The sequence below is a fragment of the Sander vitreus genome, chromosome 24 (genome assembly GCF_031162955.1).
Source record: "Sander vitreus isolate 19-12246 chromosome 24, sanVit1, whole genome shotgun sequence".
Taxonomy (NCBI): domain Eukaryota; kingdom Metazoa; phylum Chordata; class Actinopteri; order Perciformes; family Percidae; genus Sander; species Sander vitreus.
The window spans coordinates 9,676,166-9,691,230 of NC_135878.1; the positions used below are offsets into that span (position 1 = coordinate 9,676,166).

Consider the following 15,065-nt stretch of genomic DNA (forward strand, 5'->3'; position numbering starts at 1 on the left):
TAATTTGTCAAGAAATGAACAGCACCGTCTTTATACCTCCCGTCTGAAAGACCTTACCTGACGCATCAGAAGATTTGTTAACACAGAACCATCTGAGAAGCCGTCGTTGGAAACTGTTTGAAAAAGTGCGGGCACTTTCAACAAATACCTGGCAGGTGATTGGATGAACCATCTTGTCTATCACATCCGCCATAGAGACAGAGCGCAACACGTCATACTCTGAACGCCACGCCCACCGGAGGGGACGACAATCAGAGCCACAATATGCAACCAAGGGCTAAAATGCTAACAAAATGCCTCCAGCTAGCTAAAAAACATAAGGATGTCAAATGATTATTTTAGGAACTTATGTTTACCAGAGAGGACAAGTTAGCTCTTAGTAAGCTAATGGTGGCTATGTCAGGTTTTTTCCTGGCTGAGAATGGGCCTTTGGGGGACACAAATGAAGCGGGGGTCTGTGGGTGTATGTATGTGTATATATATATATATATATATATATATATATATATATATATATATATATATATATATATATATACACACACACACACACACACACACACACACACACACACACACACACACACACATACATACATCCATGTATATGTGTGTATATATATATATATATATATATATATATATATATATATATATATATATACACTCAAGCACTTATAGTTCTCTTCGCTTACAGCGACTGCCTCGCTGATCTCACAATTGTTAAAACGCCGTTAGCTACTTTTGCTTAGCCATTAGCAATGGCTAATTCCTCTACCTCTCCTGCTCTCCCTTCCTCGGTGTGTCAAATGTTTAGCTATTCCTCTGCCTCCTTTAGCAAAGTTACATGCAGTAAATGTAGTTTATTCGCTGCTCTGGAGGCGAGGCTTAGTGAGTTTGAGGCACGGCTCCGCACCGTGGAATCAAAATCGTATGCTTCCGTAGCTAGCCAGCTGGTGCAGGCTGGTGCAGGCCAACATACTGTAGCTTCTGTTAGCAGCCGGGCGAGTGGGTGACTGTCCGAAGGAAGCGTAGCGCTAGCTCTAAACCGGGGAGGCCACATGGCGGCGGTCGCTCTAAACCGGAGCCTATGGCTAACCACCAACAGCCTTTCTAACAGTTTCTCCCCACTCTGTGACACACCCGCTGAGAAGCCAACTCTGGTTATTGGGAGCTCTACACTGCGGAACATGGCGTTGGTGGCTCCAGCGGCCACGGTCGTGTGTGTGGGGCCAGAGCGGGCGATGTGGACTCCTATCTAAAGCTGCTGGCTAAAGATAACTGTAAATACAGTAAGATCATACTTCAGGTAGGTGGTAATGATACCCGATTACGCAAATTGGCGATCACTAAAATTAATGTTAAGTCACTTTGTGCATATGCAAAGACAATGTCGAATTTTCTGGACCCCTGCCAAACCTGATCAGCAATGACATGTACAGCCGCGTGTCATCCTTCCACCGCTGGTTGTCGGGGTGGTGCCCAGCTAATGATGTGGGCTACGTAGGTAACTGGAGGGCGTTCTGCTGGTCTGATTAGGAGAGACGGCATTCATCCCACTTTGGACGGAGCCGCAAGAAATCTGACCGAGTCTATTATCGGTCATAAACCATGACAACCCAAGGTTGAAATCAGTAATCAGAGGTGCAGTGCTACGCGCTTCGCTGTGCTTCCATTGGAGCAGTCGCCCACTCATGGTCTAATAACCACGGTGTCTGTCCCCCGACTCAGATCAGTTAAATCAAAGGTAAACAAGAGAGGAGCTATACTTAAGAACCTAATTGGAATTAAAGCTACCACTGCAATGATCGAACAGAGTAGGAAAATTAGACGTGGACTATTAAATATTAGATCTCTGTCTTCTAAAGCAGTACTAGTAAACAATTTGATATCAGATAATCAAATTGATCTTTTCTGTCTTACCGAAACATGGCTGTGCCATGAAGAATATGTTAGTCTAAATGAGTGATGAATTGTTTTCCCCTCCGGTGTGGACAGGACTTAAATGCCCTCTGTCTCTTTTGTTGTTTTAAAACGAACATGTTGCGGCTGTCACACACGGCTAAATTACGCCTGTAGCTGCAAGTAGCTTCTCAAAGCTGATTGGTCTGGAATTGCGAGAATCCCACTGATGTGCAAGGTAAAGGAAGGAAAGCCCCGGCAGGGGATTTTTTTAAATAGCTCCACTTTTTTTTTAACCGCAAGGCAGTTAAAGCTTCGTGCCGCCACGCTATCCCAGATAAAATGAGCAGTCAAGTCAAGAGAGGTCTGCCTGTTGGGTCTCCAGACAGAATAAAGTAGACTGTGTGAAGCACAATGAAAAGTTGAATAAGGAAGTGGGATGAATAGGTAATTACTTTCCTTCACCAGTGGGCATCCCTGCTGGAAATCATATAAATCCGGTGTGTGTGTTAGATTTTGTGGAAAGTCTCTGGTGCGTGTTTGCTGAAATTTAGAGAGCTTTTTATTGCCGAAGCAGTGGGAAAAGTGAAATGACACGTCTTGTTCAGTGTTGAAAGGTTTTGTTAAAACTGACATCTCCCCTTTATGGTGTTAGGTGGAAGGTGTGCGTGTGTGAAGTGGGGTGTTTTTTATTTTTTTTTATTTTACATCTACAGTATGTGCATTTCTGCTTAAACCTACATTGTGTAATTCTTTGAGTTGATTCTTAGCAAAAACCCCTTTTGTTCTTTCACAAATATGTACTCATTCATGTGTAATTACTTCCACCAACTAATCAAAGTATTCTCGTAAGCGTAGAATCTGACTTTCCGAATCATTCAGAATACATATGGGCGAGTCGCTCGAATGACGGCCGCCATGTAGCGCCTCCATCTTTAAAAACATTAGCAAAAGAGGGACGTACCTCCTGCATTTCGCCCTCTTACACCTATTGGCACCGTGACGAATACAAGGGGGAGATTACTTACCAGGGAAGCGAAAAAGAGAATTAAAACGACAACAAGACAAAAGTTAACATTGGAGTGGCTAGAACACCTGCGTGTAAACGATGGAGAGAGCTAATTTCGGGTTCAGCCACCGTAGGAGGAAGGGCTAGAAAGTAATATTCAGTTGTCATATACAATGTCACCGCTAGATGGGAGAAATTCTTACACAATGTAGCTTTAAGGTTATATAACTCTATCGCCAATTTATACAAGCGCTGTTTTGGAAATAAAAACCTTTGGCGTCATAGTTACATATTTCATTTGAAAGACTTTTTGGGCATTGTCATGTTGAAACAGTTGCCACAGAGTTGGCAGCACATTGTTGCCTAGAATATCATTGTATATCTGCTGTAGCATGGAGATTTGCCTTAACTGGAACCTATACGTAGCCTCACCCAAATCATGAAAAGTACACAGACATATGTGGACAGGGGGTGTTCACATACTTTCGGCCACATAGTGTACATAGTTTATCATAAAGAGGGCACTCTAAATAAAACTGTCCAAAGCATTCCTGCTGCTCTTCTGGTCCGATTTTTATAAAACATGGAGAATGATGCATCTTGGAAATGGTATTGAGTCTCATGTTACATGCACTTGTAGAGCTTTTGTTTGTGGAAATGCCTGGCCTTTACTGCACAAACAAATGTTTCAGGTCCATTGGCTTCCTGTCTTTGTCACGCTTGCCTGCACACACCGAAGGCGGCGTCAAGCAAACTTGTTCAGTTGGGCCTGTGTCGAGGTGGCCTCATCCATGTGGAACCTTATCCAAGCCCACTTTCTCTGTTTACACAAATCCAACCTTTATGCTAATTACTTTTATGATGATAAAGAGAGCCAGATGATGGGAAGGAGAGGGAGAACAGCTTTGCCCACCCCTGCACACACACACACACACACACACACACACACACACACACACACACACACACACACAGGCTCACCCTTTCTTTATGCTGATCACAGCTTTCACAATTAGACAAACTGTGATAACGCCGTTTATGCAGCGGGGAGATCCATAGCAATTATGCTTGGAGGGCATTTCTCCTCCGGCGCTGGGTGACGGATGTTGCTTCCCCTTTACACAAACGTCTACTAACTATACGCTAACATACACAATGTTTTGAAATTCACAGCTCCTCTTGGGAGGTTTGTACAGCAAGGGTGTGTCCTTGATTTCCTTTGTGAGTGAGTGAGTGAGTGTGAGAGAGAGAGAGAGAGAATCAAAATCAAAAAAGAGAGACAACAGCATGTGCGTGTTGTTGTGTATAGACTACAAGCAATATGTACTTTTACTGTGGAATACTTTTTATATATTTAGTATAGACAATTGAGGCAAATTATTATTATTTATGAATCGTGGAATCTTTTAACAGACGTCCACAAATTACAGTATTTGTCGAGAGGGCGAAAAAGTTTTTCGGGGAGGGTTGCATCATGTCTGTACACACATGAAGTTGATGCTAGAAGCCTTTCTTAAGGCATCAAAAGAAATATAGATATTCTGAAGAAAAACACTCCTAAAATAGCAAATTGAACATCTGCTGTCAGACTGCTACAGGAACTAAAGCTTATTTTTCAGTGGTGAGGTATAGGCAATTTGATAACTGATGAAAGAATGATAGCTAGTATGTTATTTTTCTTCAGTATCCCAGTCTGGGGTACACATTACCTTCTTATTCACACCAGAGCTGCCTCTAAATTTGAGAAAAACAAACACTGTGGGTTCTGTAGACAACATCATTTTTATTTTATGACTGTGCCTCGCCAGCTATTCTCTGACTGAGGTAAACTTTCAGCTGCATGACACTTGGTGAGGTGAAGCTCACTCTTTACCCCCCCCCTTTCAAGTGCGTGTGAGTTAGTATTCTGTGGGAAATCAATCCAGAAAAGAGAAAAGGGCACATTTTGTTTCTGGATGTTGTCAGGAGGAAGTAACTGACTGCTCACAGTCTGTCAATAAAAAACAAAACAGATATTTTCATTAATAATGTACTTTATGGAAACATAAATAACACTTTTTTCCATCATGACACTAGTTAGTGCTTCCAGTGCTTACGCCCACTAATCCCCGGTTGATGAAGATCGATGCATCGCATCACCCCCCCACATCCCTCAACACACACACACACACACTCACTCACACACACACACACACACACACACACACACACACACACACACACACACAGAGTCACACACACCCCTGCGGCTCTCCTCTTCATCCACTGCCTCGGTGCGCAGTCACGCCCGTGCAGCGTGAGCTTTGTGTGTGTTGGTGGAAAGAGAAGAAGATAAAATGGAGTCTTTTGATCACAGGACGGATTCTGCCTGCTGTTTCTCCTCCACCCTGCATCAACAGCTGAGGCGGTTGTTGTCTGAGAGACACAAGATTAGAAGTTTGCATTGAAATAATGTGGTGGAAAGTATCAGTGTTGCCTTGAGCGTGCTGGACTGGCACATGATTTATTTACAGATGATCAAGGTTCAGTTCCCCTACTGCTACTTCCCTACTGTCAGTCAGGTAATATTATTCTCTGAAAGTCTTTACTTTCACCTTTTACAACCATGATCTGGTACCACTTTATCATTTTCTATGTATACTTTTGCTACATTGCAACCAATGGATGAATTAATATCTTGTGAATTATTTATGAAAGTTTTTTTCCGATTAGTAATGAGCCATGCGATTGTCTGCAGTTAATGTCAACGGCGTAAATGTCAATGTGTTAGTAAATAAGATAAAGATCAAGTTATTTCTATTTCTGGTCTATAAAGCTTATAAAGATATAAAATGAATTGTCTGGTCCCCAGTCTTAGCAATTCCTGTTGTGAGTACTAGGGCTGCACGATATAAGGAAAATAGGCGACAGGCGATAATGTTGTTTAATGTCGCGATAAAGATATTACTTGCGATAAGTAAACAGACATTAAAGTGTACTCCGTTCTGCATTTCCGCTGCTTTCACTATTCTGCTAAAATACAACGAATTGCTCGTTGAATTTTAAAACAAATGAAAGGAAATCATTTCCGACTTTCTTGATTTGAACATGGAATTGAATATAAAATAAAATATAAAAGGCACCACTAAAAAAAAAATGACGGATATTTTCTTTCAACTAACACACAAAATCTCTCAGGGCCTTATCTAGCACCCGGCGCAGCGCAAAGCCCGACGCCATTGTCTTTGTTAGTGTAAGACCGACGCAGTTGTCAATTTCCCGTCCAGCGCCCAAATCGTTTAAATAGCAAATGCACCTGCGCCCATCTGTGCGCCCATGGGCGTGCTGGTCTTACAGGGAGGTGCGTTCAGGTGCATTCTTGCCATATTGCTATCTTTAGGCAGGGGAAAGTGATCGCGCCATTGACCAACAAAAACCTGGTCTAAAGTCAATGACGCAGCATTTCGTTGTTATTTTAACAGCAAATTAGTAAAATGTACCCAGGCTCGTGCACAGCGCACGCGCACTATGCTTGTTACACACACAGCACACAAACATGCAAAAGATTACAAATAAAAATATCACAATGTGAAATAGTATGATATGATCTGCTCGCCACCAGTTTCTTCTCCTGAAAATCTCTCCTTCCTGCTTAGCTAATCATAATCATAATAGTAATCCGCCAAGGTACAAACACGCCTGGCTTTTAAAGGGAATGGGAGATGACACTCTGATTGGTTTATTGCACGTTACGCCCAAAACACACCTATGAATTAATGAAGTACACTAAGTACAACCCTTTTGAACCACGCGCCCGGCACACGGACCCTTTTTTCGGCCGTTAAACTACCAAAAGTGGATTTGGACACGCCCTAAACGCAGATGCGCCAAGCGCTTCACGCCGGGCGCTTAGATCGTTAAAACAGGGCCCTGAGTGTCTTTCGCGATATGTCGCAGCCTTTCCGATGTGTTTGTTGCACCAGTTGATATCGCGATGACGATTTAAAAAATAAAAATAAATAAATAACAAAAAAAACTATCTTGCGCAGCCCTAGAGAGTACAGTGTTACCATAACCAATAGAAATGACGACGTAAATAAAAACCCAATTTGAATTATCTTTAACCACTTAGCACTCATTTTTTGAGAGATAAGCCTAGACGTGAGGAAGTTTCTATCCAATTTGTGGTGCTAACTTTTTCCACACTGGATGAAGATAATTTTAATCCTGTGTCTACCATCCAGAATCCACATCTCAGGAGTGTCTCTATTTTGCCGCCACGTGTCTGCTCCGTCGCCCACTCCCCGCTGTGTCCTCCCCCCCTATAATTCTCAAGCCGGCTGTCTCAGATTGATGCTGAGTGCACCGCTCCCAGATGTGGCTATTCGTGCTTCCGCAGTTATTTAGTTTGGAAATCTGAGTTAATTAGAGGTAGCAACAGCAGGTGTGTGTGATTGCATGTGTGTGTTTGTATCAATAGCAGCTCCATCTGTACGCTATCTAGTAATAAATGCTAAGAGTGTATCTCTGTCTACTTTTGCATCTGTGCCTAGTAAAATAACGCCAGAGATGGAACCTCTATATTTTGATAAGATCAATAGCGACCTCTTTCATCTCTCTGTTATCTGGCTGTGAAAAAAAAGAAGCCACACATCTCCCTCTCTCTTGTTTTCTCTCTCACTCTCACACTCCCTCTTTTGTTGCCGTCCAGCACACTGATGTTACAGATATGAAAACCTATCCAGCAACAATCCACCTGATCTTCTTGCTGATACATCAGAAGCAATGCCTCTCGTCTGATTCCAACAGCAATAAAACGCAATATTCTTTTCAACAAATCCTGTAGTTTTTCTCCCTACATATGAAATTTGACAGATAAAACCAATCTTTATTCTCATAAAGTGAACACTAAAAAAAAAAAAAGTACTTTGCAGCAAATCCTCCACTCAGTGGCTGCAGAGTACACAGTGCCATCTAATGAGGGTTCTGTATATTTTCTGAAATGAATGAGCCTGACTAACCGTACATGCTTAAATCTAGAGTTATCCTGTCCAATTTGCTGAAAAAGATGCACCTAACCAACCATTCGGTGCACATTACTGCCTAACCTGAGAGCCGTGCCTGCTCTGAAATCATTACATCTGACTGGACAATGAAAAGCACCATCTGACTGGCATTTTCTCTACTTTTTAGTAGTAGGATCAGGTAAATGGGATATGTCTAATGGAGTTTTTTCATTACATGGTACCTGCTTGACTCGCCTCGACTCTACTCGCCTCACTGTGCGTCCGTTTTCCACTGCAGATTTTAGTACCGCCTCAGCGTGGCTGGTCGTCATAGCGGCGCCGCAGTAAACTGCCGTGACCTAACGCGCCACACACACAGAACGTGGAAGGTGTGTTGTTGTTGCCACAGCCAGAAGACACATTTTGTTTGTTTGAATGAAAATGAAGCTGGAGGCAGCAAAAATAAACACAGCTGGCTAAACTATTTAAAAATGGCGGGTTTGTTCAGGACACCCCCCTCTGTCGCTTTCACGTCACCTTTTGGTATCGGCTCAGCTTGCTTGGAGGAGGAGGTGGTACTAAAAAAAAGTACTTGTTAGCAGGTACCAGGGACTTTTTTTCGTAATGGAAGACCAAAAAAGGCGAGTAAAGGCGAGTCGAGCAGGTACCACGTAATGGAAAAGCGCCATAATACCCAGTGTTTTTGTAAGTCCTTTTGAGCTGGCCACGATCCCTTCTCAAGTGCCTTTTTAGATGTAGGAACAATGCTCAATAGCATTACCTAATGAAGCATCAATCTCTCCAAAAAACTATGCTCCAGGAAATCCTGTTTTTGTGGGACTGGCTAATTGGGCAGAGACTTGCTGGTCAAAGCCTTGCAGTGGGTTTCATTCCAAGGGCAGGCGAAAGGCTCCATGACTGAATCCAGATCCTCTTCCCTGCCTAATCACCAGCTAAAGGAGATTTGAAAGTTGTCCTCTGGCGGGAAATAAGACCAAAGTACCTGCCATGCCTTCGTTAGCTGTCTTTCTTTGTCCAGGTTGATGAAATCGAGGCCTGAATTTACTAATGAGAAATCAATGGCTGCATGGAAAAACCCTGAGGCTGCCCTGCTCCTGCGGTGTCCTTCCACACACACACACACACACACACACACACACACACACACACACACACACACCCTCTCTGTTCCTGTCTCGCTCATTTTATCCTTCTTCCCCTCATCACATCATATGTCTTCCTTTGAAATAAAGATCAGAGTGGCTTATTTACTTTACTGGCCTATTTTTGCTGCTGAAATCCAGAGCTTTGAGACCGTGTATGTGTGTGTGTGTGAGCATAGCTGTGATGGTGATCCTGCTATATCTGTACCCTGCGCTGTATCTGTAAACTAACAGATATATTTTTATTTTTTGGAAGAAAATTGCTTTTACCGAAACAAATCAGCCGAGTGACAGGAGGGGACTGTCAAAAGGAAACTCCTTTTTCAATAAATGATGTTATTTAGCACGGGATGACTGCATCGTGTTATGCTCTGTCCAAAAACTACAGCCAACTTCAAGGTTTTTTGTTTCCTCTTCTGTCATCCCAATGTCCAAAAAAACACTGCAGCAAGTAGTCCTGTGATTTGATTTGAGTTGCTTTTTGCAACACGTGGAGAAAATGAGCAAAATAGTTGCAAACAAATGTGATTTCTACACTGCAATTTACACCTCATGCTGCATCACCGTCTGCGAGCTTCACGCTTGAGGGGATATTAATTATGAATACTATGACACTGACATGATGATCCCTCTTTTTCTCTCCCTCCTGTCCTCTAGGTAAGCCACGTATCCCATCTCTCCTCCCTCCCCACTGTGGTTGCAGAAGGGTCGCTGCATGTCAAGAGTAATGTATGGCTTATTTATCGTGATTCCTCCTAATTATGTATGCGCATCATATGGGGAATGCCATAATTCATGAAAGTCTATGGGTTATTCATTGTGGTTACGGTCTTGTGCAGTTGATTGGAATGCAAATGTAATCATTATATGCTGAGTGAGAGATAAAGAGGGGAAATAGACGGGGAGAGGCTGTAATAGTGGCCGATTTGTTGACCGCACACAGTCATCTTGCATGCTTAAATATTTATTTGCAGATTTTGGTGCATTAGCATTGTTGATAGGTTGTTCTGAATTTCCTTAAGAATATATATTTACTTACTTTTTTATTTTTCCAAAATCTACTGAAACTACATCCAAAACATAGAATTTTTTATTTTTTTGGTGGTAAGTAACTAAGGACTTTTACTGCAATACTGTACTTAAATGCAGTTTTGAGGTACTTTTACTCTACTAGAGTATTTGCATTTTATGCAATGCTAGTACTGTATACCTATACTCTTTCACATTTCTGTTACTTTTTCATTGAAATTTGGCAGAAAAAAAGTTAAACATGCAATTAACAACAGTTTTGGCTTGTGACACCCCCCCCTGCAAAAATGAGAGGAAAAGTCCAAAACAGTGAATACAAATTTCAACGATCCATACAGTATTTATGTTTTATGAATGTGACCCACTGGAAGGGACACGTCTCTTAGGGGCCATTTTTCTACAGAATGAGTACTTTAACTTTTGATACTTTAAGACTTTTGAACTTTTACTTAAGTGGGATTTTGAATGACATTTATTCGTAATGCAGTATTGTTACATTGTTGCACTGGTACTTTTACTTAAGTATCGACTACTCCTTTCACCTCTGGTCTTTTTCATTCATTTTGATGTAGCACAGTGGGGAAAAAACCCAAAACATCAGCTGTCAAAAATCGTGACAGATTAGTGACAAACCTGCTAATTGTCCCAAAAGAACGTGTTCCCTCTGTGAACGTTTTTGCCTGCCAAACATTTCTCAAACAGCAGTCATTCCTGAAATGCGCTGATAGCGTGCCAGTCAGAAACATACACTTTACATGACAATTGCGAGTACCTTTCTGTGCCGGGCAGATAAGAGCGGGAAAATGAACTGACCCCCACCCTCCCTGTGTTTCCATCAGCAATTAATGAATACCTGCCAGACATTTAAACCTTGCTAAGACATTTAAGCAATTTGTCTCAAGAGATGTTTGCATTTGCGCACATAAGCTCACACGTGCACATACACACACAGCCGCTCCGTGGTCGATTTTTGAGGTGATTAGCTACGCGGCATTAAGTGGTAGCCTTGGCTGGCCCTCCTGATGTCGCCGTCAAAGTGGAGTCACTGTGGTCCGGGTTACACAAAGGCTGCCATCAATACACTATTAAACCCATTTGCTGCTCTGCGATCTATTTTTGATTTGAGGTTCATTGGACTTGGCCTGTTCTCTACAACAGTAAAGACCATAGCCACAAGCAAGTCCTCGGTGGAAACAGACTTTTACATATTTCTTTTGAGAGGTGGATGTTCACTGCACCATTTGTGGAGTTAATGAGGCTCTAAGTCGCTGTCAAAGTCAAATTCTCAGTCAGATTCTTTACTCTCACACTGAGCTTTTGAACTTGTAAAATCACCAAATGAAAGCTTAAGGAGGGTAAGATTCCATTTAAAATCTTACCGTATGATAAATTTATCTGATGTTCATTACTCACAATTTAAAATGTCAAGAAGAGAGTTTAAACCAGGCCAAGCTAACATGTTCTGTTCTGGTAACAACAGCATGCTTATGTAGTTGAAACTGAAAGAATAGCTGAAGAGAATATTTAATTCATATGCTGACTTTACCACTACGCTTTGAAAATCACTACTGAAAATGCAACAGCATTGAGTTTGTGGCAGACAAGTATTCCTCACGCTTGAGTGACTTCTGTATTTCCTTCTGAATTGATGTGCACATTGTGCTTTCTTTTCACCTTTTGGGCTCTATAAAGTGTAGATCCTAACTCCCTCTGCACTACACACTGCAAAAGGTGTTCAGATTACACATTTTTTTGGCTTTAGGGATTTTGATCTAGACTAAAATAGCTCTACACTTGACAAATGGATTGTCCTGCCATTTTGTGCATGGTCCTCTGAGGATGAGTGCTTTAGACCAGGGGTCTTCAACGTTTTTTTTAGGCCAAGGACCCCTAACCTGAAAGAGAGACGAACAGGGACCCCTACTACATATATTTTATAAAACCGAGTTGCATAGTAAATTGGGCCTACAATAGCGTGTAGGGGGGCCTAAAGCATAAACACAATATCTTTTTATGGTGCCCTACATTGATAAACTATTTAAATAATAATTATTTACACATTCATATATCATGTTTTCATGTCAAACAATACTGCACATGTGAAAGGCACATTAAGCTTGTATGTTTTTGTCTTCCTGCCTCGGGACTACAGGTGAAAATTAGCATTTATGCTATAACCTGACTCATTTACAGTCTGTACAGAAATGTTAGATTGTTCATTAATGTGCACTGTCCTAAATAAATAAATAAATAAATAAATAAATAAATAAATAATAATAATAAAAAAAAGAAGCTTAATTGTATATGTGGATGGCTATACTGTAGTGGCTAGTTGTTGATTTTTTACGAATAGTTTGATCTATGTTTTCATATATGTTGGATTTATGTTAATGTATATTTTCAGATATATTTACATTTTAGGGGAAAAACGCATTCAAAAAAGTAATAAACAATAATTTGGCGGCCCCCATGCAGTGACTCTGAGGACCCCCCTAGGTGCTGCGGACCCCCTGTTGAAGATCTCTGCTTTAGACTTTGGTGATCTCCTGACTTTCCTCTAGTGCCACCATGAGGTTCACATTTGTGGTTTTGAGTGAAATGTCCAACAATTATTGGATGGATGGCCAAATTTGGTATAAACATTCATGTTTTTATTTGTCCAGTACTTACCTACAAAACGAATGACATTCCCTTCAGCTTCAGCTGTACTTTGTAATGACAGCATGCCAACACGCGAAACCAAGATGGCGAACATGGTCGACATTCGACTCGCTAAAATCTTTACAGCATGTTAGCATCGGCACTATTAGAATGCCGATGTTAGCATTCAGCAAGTACAGCCTCGCAGAGCCGCTAGCATGTCTCTAGACACTTTATTTCTAAGACTAAATCCAGGCCTATTAATATTTCATGTGATAACCTCATAACCTCAATTAGCACTGACAGTGGTCATCCATTCAAGTTTTCTACCTGAGGTATCTTCCTAATAACACAAGGGAGTTCTATAGTACTGTAGTTGCATTGTTAAAAAATAATACATAATTTATGGTGAACAAGACTGTAATCTGGCATGCAGATGAAAATGTAATGATGCCTTTGCAGAGTTCATTCATGTTCAAACTCAAACACTTATGCTATTTTATTTCCAGACTAGAAATGACACTCTTGCAGTGTGACAGTGAAATTATCGAATGGGGAAGGTACATTTGATTTCTTTGGAACTTTATATCCGTCTCGCTTAATCTCTCTCTGTGGGAGACAGTTTAAAGGCCCATCGTAATACAGATTGAACTGCAAAGGTCGTTGGAATTGTTATTTCAAACCAGTAAATCCAATAGTAACCCTGCTTTTTTTAAATGTGAACACAAATATTCCAGACCGCTTCCCTCCAAACCTCAAATCCCAGAGTGAACTTCAATGCTTCACAAACAGTTCAGAGGAGCAGACAGAGGATGCAGCTGAGAAAGGATGACATTGATTCCAAGTGCATCCTTCAGGTGTAGCTCAGAACGGCGAGATTGCATTTGTACACGCTTCTGCTCTTCCCAGTGAAGCTGATGATGGACTTGGGGTTGAAAGTTCGATCTTTGTACTTTGGTGTGAGATGGAGATATCTTTCGAGAAGCTGCTTTTATTGGACATTTTGCCCAGCCCTCTCTATGCGATATTTTGATAAGCATGCTGCGATAATGTGGTGGCTTCATGATGCTGGACTCAATGGTGGGAAGACCAAACCTTTGGACCAGGGGTGTCAAACTCATTTTAGTTCATGGGCCACCCCTAATTTGATCTCAAGTGGGCCAGACCAGTCAACCAGAAGGATCAGAAACTTTATCTGCCACAGAGTTACTTGTCAGCTTGATGTTGGCAAACGCAAGTTGCTTCTGCTACGACAGCATTCTAAGGCCAAAAAATAATGTTAAGGACCCGGGAGAGAGGGGTAATAATCCGAGAAAAATAACTCCGATATTTTCTGAGATCAAAGTGGTAAATTTGGAATCGAAATGAATTACTCCCCTGCAATTTACATACTTTGCAAAGTCATCCAGTGGGCCTGATTGGACCCTTAGGTGGGCCGGTTCTGGCCCACGGGCCATATGTTTGACACGCTCGATGGTGTTTTAAGCCCTCAACGTCGACTTCAAGGCACCTAACCTTAACCATTTCCTAATCCTAGTGCCTTCCAGGCAGCGCTGCCTGGAAGACAACATTGGGGGCTTAAAACACCAAACACCGTTTGACACCCCTGCTTTGGACTGTAATGAATTGATCTTTTAATGGATTCACCTTTTAAGAAAATTATGGCTTTAAGAGTATTTTACCAACACTTAAATCATCTGCCAAAGAATATTCACTTTCTTTTTCCTTTCAAGCATTTTGATGCATCTGTTGGTTTTCTCTTTTTAGCCACATCCCATGGGCGTTATGGAGCTTTCCCAGTTGTCATGGAGGTGGTTTAGTTCTTATCACAAGGCCTCTTTGACTCTTAGTGGATGACTTTGACTTTTTCCCAGTTGATGTTGTGACTGTTCGTGCTCTGCTGTTGACGGACACCTGATGTTCTCTGTTTCTGGTGTTTCATTCAGTCCCCACAGTTGTCACATGTGACCTCATATATCACTCCAATCTTTCTCAGGGAGCCCTGTCTTCAGAGTGTACCAGCAGAGATCTTAAGGTGTTAAATGGTGTGTGGTAAGAACTGAGCTCCTGAGACTTGAAGACTCTGCTACATGTTCTGACAGCCCAGCCACGTTAGGGAGTCCCACTTTGGATGGTCCCTGTTGAGGGTCTAGATCTTGGCTTGGAATTCTCATCATCCACTCCTTGTACCAGTTAGCCCTTAGTACCCCTCAGACATGCTGCACTTCCCGTCTGTACACAGTGGCCATTATGCTCCCATCAATCTTCATGAACACAGGTATCTAGAAATAGCAGCTTACCATCCTCTTCCTTTTTACTCATGATGACTTGATGTGT

General features: G+C 41.8%; 1 protein-coding gene and 1 pseudogene across 1 annotated transcript in view; both read left to right on the top strand.

The window, feature by feature from the left end:
* Window positions 1–15,065, top strand: part of LOC144512999 (receptor tyrosine-protein kinase erbB-4-like) — a 252,836-nt gene that overhangs the window by 61,118 nt on the left and 176,653 nt on the right. The gene's annotated exons all lie outside the window — the stretch shown is intronic.
* Window positions 762–1,615, top strand: LOC144513069 (uncharacterized; annotated as a pseudogene).